The sequence below is a fragment of the Coregonus clupeaformis genome, chromosome 39 (genome assembly GCF_020615455.1).
Source record: "Coregonus clupeaformis isolate EN_2021a chromosome 39, ASM2061545v1, whole genome shotgun sequence".
In the NCBI taxonomy this organism is placed as follows: domain Eukaryota; kingdom Metazoa; phylum Chordata; class Actinopteri; order Salmoniformes; family Salmonidae; genus Coregonus; species Coregonus clupeaformis.
The window spans coordinates 10,719,081-10,726,198 of record NC_059230.1 but is presented as its reverse complement, the minus strand read 5'-3'; positions in this window follow the sequence as shown (position 1 = coordinate 10,726,198).

Genomic DNA, 7,118 nt, shown 5'->3' with positions numbered 1-7,118 from the left:
CTATGCCCTAGACCCTAGACCCTAGGCCCTAGACCCTAGACCCTATGCCCTAGACCCTATGCCCTATGCCCTAGACCCTATGCCCTAGACCCTATGCCCTAGACCTTAGGCCCTAGACCCTATGCCCTAGACCCTATGCCCTAGACCCTAGGCCCTAGGGCCTATGCCCTAGACCCTATGCCCTAGACCCTATGCCCTATGCCCTAGACCCTATGCCCTAGACCCTATGCCCTAGACCCTATGCCCTATGCCCTAGACCCTAGGCCCTATGCCCTAGACCCTATGCCCTAGACCCTATGCCCTAGACCCTATGCCCTATGCCCTAGACCCTATGCCCTAGACCCTATGCCCTAGACCCTATGCCCTAGACCCTATGCCCTAGACCTTATGCCCTAGACCCTAGGCCCTATGCCCTAGACCCTAGGCCCTAGACCCTATGCCCTAGACCCTATGCCCTAGACCCTAGACCCTAGGCCCTATGCCCTAGGCCCTATGCCCTAGGCCCTATGCCCTAGACCCTATGCCCTAGGCCCTATGCCCTAGACCCTATGCCCTAGACCCTATGCCCTAGACCCTAGACCCTAGACCCTATGCCCTAGACCCTATGCCCTCGTGGAGATCTGAGAGGATTTGACCGGTTCCAACTGGCCTCTCTAGGGACTAGGGGTAGATTTAGGATTAGGCCATTGGATACTCCTCGCATCCTCTCTCGTCTTCTCAAAACCCATTGGATGAGAGCCAGCGTCCCGCCCCTCTGACCTTCTCCTCCAATGGAGGTTTGAGAAGTAGACCAGGAGAGCGGTCTGTCTCTGAATGAACTACATTGTTGTTACTGTGAGATTACAGCTGAACAACCCTGATCCTGATCCCGGTTTTATTATCTAGAGTGCTTACAGTTCATAGTTCACAGCACAGTCGTAGTAAGGGAACCTTTTCCTCAAATCAGCCAATAAGAAACAAGTGATAAGGTGAGGTCAAGTCGATGTTAAAATGCTAAAATCATAAGCCTCTATTTCATTGAAATTAAAAGCCACCACTGTTCACTAAGTTTGTTTTAGTTTTTTTAGGCCAAGGCATTACACATGATGCTTTCACTTCTTGGCAGCCTGACCATACTAAACTAAACCATACTAAACTAAACCATACTAAACTAAACCATACTAAACCATACTAAACTAAACCATACTAAACTAAACTAAACTAAACTAAACCATACGAAACTAAACCATACTAAACTAAACTAAACTAAACTAAACCATACTAAACTAAACCATACTAAACTAAACCATACTAAACTAAACCATACTAAACTAAACCATACTAAACTAAACCATACTAAACTAAACTAAACTAAACTAAACTAAACTAAACTAAACTAAACTAAACTAAACCATACTAAACTAAACCATACTAAACTAAACCATACTAAACTAAACCATACTAAACTAAACCATACTAAACTAAACTAAACTAAACTAAACTAAACTAAACTAAACCATACTAAACTAAACTAAACTAAACCATACTAAACCATACTAAACCATACTAAACTAAACCATACTAAACTAAACTAAACTAAACTAAACTAAACTAAACTAAACTAAACTAAACCATACTAAACTAAACCATACTAAACTAAACCATACTAAACTAAACCATACTAAACTAAACTAAACTAAACTAAACCATACTAAACTAAACTAAACTAAACTAAACCATACTAAACTAAACCATACTAAACTAAACCATACTAAACTAAACCATACTAAACTAAACCATACTAAACTAAACTAAACTAAACTAAACCATACTAAACTAAACTAAACTAAACTAAACCATACTAAACTAAACCATACTAAACTAAACCATACTAAACCATACTAAACTAAACTAAACTAAACTAAACCATACTAAACTAAACCATACTAAACCAAACCATACTAAACCATACTAAACCATACTAAACTTACATTTGTGTACCTCCATTTAGTATGATACAGTGAGGGGGAAAAAGTATTTGATCCCTTGCTGATTTTGTACGTTTGCCCACTGACAAAGACATGATCAGTCTATAATTTTAAAGGTATGTTTATTTGAACAGTGAGAGACAGAATAACAACAAAAAAATCCAGAAAAAAGCATTTCAAAAATGTTTTAAATTGATTTGCATTTTAATGAGGGAAATAAGTATTTGACCCCTCTGCAAAATAATGACTTAGTACTTGGTGGCAAAACCCTTGTTGGCAATCACAGAGGTCAGAAGTGTCTTGTAGTTGGCCACCAGGTTTGCACACATCTCAGGAGGGATTTTGTCCCACTCCTCTTTGCAGATCTTCTCCAAGTCATTAAGGTTTCGAGGCTGATGTTTGGCAACTCGAACATTCAGCTCCCTCCACAGATTTTCTATGGGATTAAGGTCTGGAGACTGGCTAGGCCACTCCAGGACCTTAGTGTGCTTCTTCTTGAGCCACTCCTTTGTTGCCTTGGCCGTGTGTTTTGGGTCATTGTCATGCTGGAATACCCATCCACGACCCATTTTCAATGCCCTGGCTGAGGGAAGGAGGTTCTCACCCAAGATTTGACGGTACATGGCCCCGTCCATCGTCCCTTTGATGCGGTGAAGTTGTCCTGACCCTTAGCAGAAAAACACCCCAAAGCATAATGTTTCCACCTCCATGTTTGACGGTGGGGATGGTGTTCTTGGGGTCATAGGCAGCATTCCTCCTCCTCCAAACACGGCGAGTTGAGTTGATGCCAAAGAGCTCCATTTTGGTCTCATCTGACCACAACACTTTCACCCAGTTCTCCTCTGAATCATTCAGATGTTCATTGGCAAACTTCAGACAGGCCTGTATATGTGCTTTCTTGAGCAGGGGGACATTGCGGGCGCTGCAGGATTTCAGTCCTTCACGGCGTAGTGTGTTACCAATTGTTTTCTTGGTGACTATGGTCCTAGCTGCCTTGAGATCATTGACAAGATCCTCCTGTGTAGTTCTGGGCTGATTCCTCACCGTTCTCATGATCATTGCTACTCCACGAGGTGAGATCTTGCATGGAGCCCCAGGCCGAGGGAGATTGACAGTTATTTTGTGTTTTTTCCATTTGCGAATAATCGCACCAACTGTTGTCACCTTCTCACCAAGCTGCTTGGCGATGGTCTTGTAGCCCATTCCAGCGTCGTGTAGGTCTACAATCTTGTCCCTGACATCCTTGGAGAGCTCTTTGGTCTTGGCCATGGTGGAGAGTTTGGAATCTAATTGATAGATTGCTTCTGTGGACAGGTGTCTTTTTATACAGGTGGATTATGGAGCCCCATTAGTTCCTGCCAAGGCAGCAGCTACTCTTCCTGGGGTTTATTATGGATCCCCATTAGTTCCTGCCAAGGCAGCAGCTACTCTTCCTGGGGTTTATTATGGATCCCCATTAGTTCCTGCCAAGGCAGCAGCTACTCTTCCTGGGGTTTATTATGGATCCCCATTAGTTCCTGCCAAGGCATCAGCTACTCTTGCTGGGGGTTTATTATGGATCCCCATTAGTTCCTGCCAAGGCAGCAGCTACTCTTCCTGGGGTTTATTATGGATCCCCATTAGTTCCTGCCAAGGCAGCAGCTACTCTTCCTGGGGTTTATTATGGATCCCCATTAGTTCCTGCCAAGGCAGCAGCTACTCTTCCTGGGGTGTATTATGGATCCCCATTAGTTCCTGCCTAGGCAGCAGCTACTCTTCCTGGAGTTTATTATGGATCCCCATTAGTTCCTGCCAAGGCAGCAGCTACTCTTCCTGGGGTCCAGCAACATTAAGGCAGTTATAATTTAAAATATGACATGAGATTACATTTCATAACACTTTACCCAATACATTTAGTGTGTTCCCTCAGGCCACTACTCCACTATCACATATTTACAATACAACATCCATGTGTACGTGTGGGTAGAGGACGTGTCTTATTATGTGTATGTGTGTCTGTGCCTGTGTGTGTCTCTTCACAGTCCCCGCTGTTCCATAAGGTGTATTTCTATCTGTTTTTTAAAATCTGATCTTCCTGCTTGCATCAGTTACTTGATGTGGAATAGAGTTCCATGTAGTCATGGCTCTATGTAGTACTGTGTGCCTCCCATAGTCTGTTCTGGACTTGGGGATTGTGAAGAGACCTCTGGTGGTATGTCTTCTGGGGTATGCATGGGTGTCTGAGCTGTGTGCTAGTAGTTTAAACAGACAGCTCGGTACATTCAGCTTGTCAACACCTCTTACAAAAACAAGCAGTGATGAAGTCAATCTCTCTTCCACTTTGAACCAGGAGAGGTTGACATGCATATTATTAATGTTAGCTCTCTGTGTACATCCAAGGGCCAGCCGTGCTGCCCTGTTCTGGGCCAATTGTAATTTTCAGAGGTCCCTCTTTGTGGCACCTGACCACACGACTGAACAGTAGTCAAGGTGCGACAAAACTAGGGCCTGTAGGACCTGCCTTGTTGATAGTGCTGTTAAGAAGGTAGAGCAGCACTTTATTATGGACAGACTTCTCCCCATCCTAGCTACTGTTGTATCAACATGTTTTGACCATGACAATTTACAATCCAGGGTTACTCCAAGCAGTTTAGTCTCCTCAACTTGCTCAATTTCCACATTATTTATTACAAGATTAAGTTGAGGTTTAGGGTTTAGTGAATGATTTGTCCCAAATACAATGCTTTTAATTTCTGAAATATTTAGGACTAACTTATTCCTTGCCACCCATTCTGAAACTAACTGCAGCTCCTTGTTAAGTGTTGCAGTCATTTCAGTCGCTGTAGTAGCTGACGTTTATAGTATTGAGTCATCCGCATACATACACACACTGGCTTTACTCAAAGCCAGTGGCATGTCATTAGTAAAAATTTTAAAAAAGTAAGGAGCCTAGACAGCTGCCCTGGGGAATTCCTGATTCTACCTGGATTTTGTTGGAGAGGCTTCCATTAAAGAACGCCATCTTTGTTCTGTTAGACAGGTAACTCTGTATCCACATTATAGCAGGGGGTGTAAAGCCATAACACATACGTTTTTCCAGTAGCAGACTATGATCTATAATGTCAAAAACCGCACTGAAGTCTAACAAAACAGCCCCCACAATATTTTTATCATCAATTTCTCTCAGCCAATCATCAGTCATTTGTGTAAGTGCTGTGCTTGTTGAATATCCTTCCCTATAAGCGTGCTGAAAGTCGGTTGTCAATTTGTATACAGTAAAATAACATTGTATTCCAATAGTTTACTAAGGGTTGGTAACAGGCTGATTGGTCGGCTATTTGAGCCAGCAAAGGTGGCTTTACTATTCTTAGGTAGCGGAATGACTTTTGCTTCCCTCCAGGACTGAGGGGACACACTTTCTAGTAGGCTTAGAAGATATGGCAAATAGGAGTGGCAATATCGTCCACTATTATCCTCAGTAATTTTCCATCCAAGTTGTCAGACCCCGGTGGCTTATCATTGTTGATAGACAACAATACTTTTTTTCACTTCCTCCACACTCACTTTACGGAATTCAAAATTACAATGCTTGTCTTTCATAATTTGGTCAGATATACTTGGATGTGTAGTGTCAGTGTTTGTTGCTGGCATGTCATGCCTAAGTTGGCTAATCTTGCCAATTACAAAATCATTACAGTAATTGGCAATATCAGTGGGTTTTACATTTTACATTTTAGTCATTTAGCAGACGCTCTTATCCAGAGCGACTTACAGTTAGTGAGTGCATACATTTTCATACTGGTTTTGTGATGAATGAGCCATCTGATTCAATTAATGATGGAGCTTAGTTTACCTTTTTGCCCAAAATGTCATTGAAGCTGCTCCCAAGCTTTTTACTATCATTCTTTATGTCATTTATCTTTGTTTCATATGTAACGTAAGCACTTGGAGTCAGGAAGCAGGTGAGTCAGGAAGCAGGTGCAGAAGGTCAGTTTAATGATAAACGGTGGTTAGTAGTTTAATGATAAACGGTGGTTAGTAGACTGGCAACGCTGAGGGGAAGGAAGCAGGTGCAGAAGGTCAGTTTAATGATAAACGGTGGTTAGTAGTTTAATGATAAACGGTGGTTAGTAGACTGGCAACGCTGAGCGCTGGAGAGAGGCGTGACGTCATAGTGTCGTTTATTTTTATTCAGTTTAGTCACATTATTTCTCAATTTGCAGTACGTTTGCCAATAGGTTGTGCTGCCAGACCTATTTGCCGTTCCTTCTGCCTCATCACTCATATTATCGAGATAAAACGATTGGTTAAATAAATAATATTTTGAACCTTAACCTAGAACGAACTAATAGCAATTAAGCCTAATATTCCCCAATCTACACTGAACATAAACATAACATGTCAAGTGGTCCCATGTTTCATGAGCTGAAATAAAATATCCCAGAAATTTTCCATATGCACAAAAAGCTTATTTCTCTCATTTTTGGGGGGGCAAGAATGTGTTTAAATCCTTGTTAGTGAGCATTTCTCCTTTGCCAAGATAATCCATCCACCTGACAGGTGTGGCATATCAAGAAGCTGATTAAACAGCATGATCATTACACAGGTGCAGCTTGTGCTGGGGACAATAAAAGGCCACTCTAAAATGGGCAGTTTTGTCACACAACACAATGCCACAGATGTCAAAGTTTTGAGGAAGCGTGCAATTGGCATGCTGACTGCAGGAATGTCCACCAGAGCTGTTGCCATAGAATTTAATGTTCATTTCTCTACCATAAGCCGCCTCCAACGTTGTTTTAAAGAATTTGGCAGTACGTCTAACCGGCCTCACAACCGCAGACCACGTGTAACCACGCCAACCCAGGACCTCCCCAGACCACGTGTAACCACGCCAACCCAGGACCTCCCCAGACCACGTGTAACCACGCCAACCCAGGACCTCCCCAGACCACGTGTAACCACGCCAACCCAGGACCTCCCCAGACCACGTGTAACCACGCCAACCCAGGACCTCCCCAGACCACGTGTAACCATGCCAACCCAGGACCTCCACATTCGGCTTCTTCTCCTTTGGCATTGTAACCGACTTCAAAGGGCAAATGCTCACCTTCGATGGCCACTGGTATGCTCGAGAAGTGTGCTCTTCAATGATGAATCCCGGTTTCAACCGTA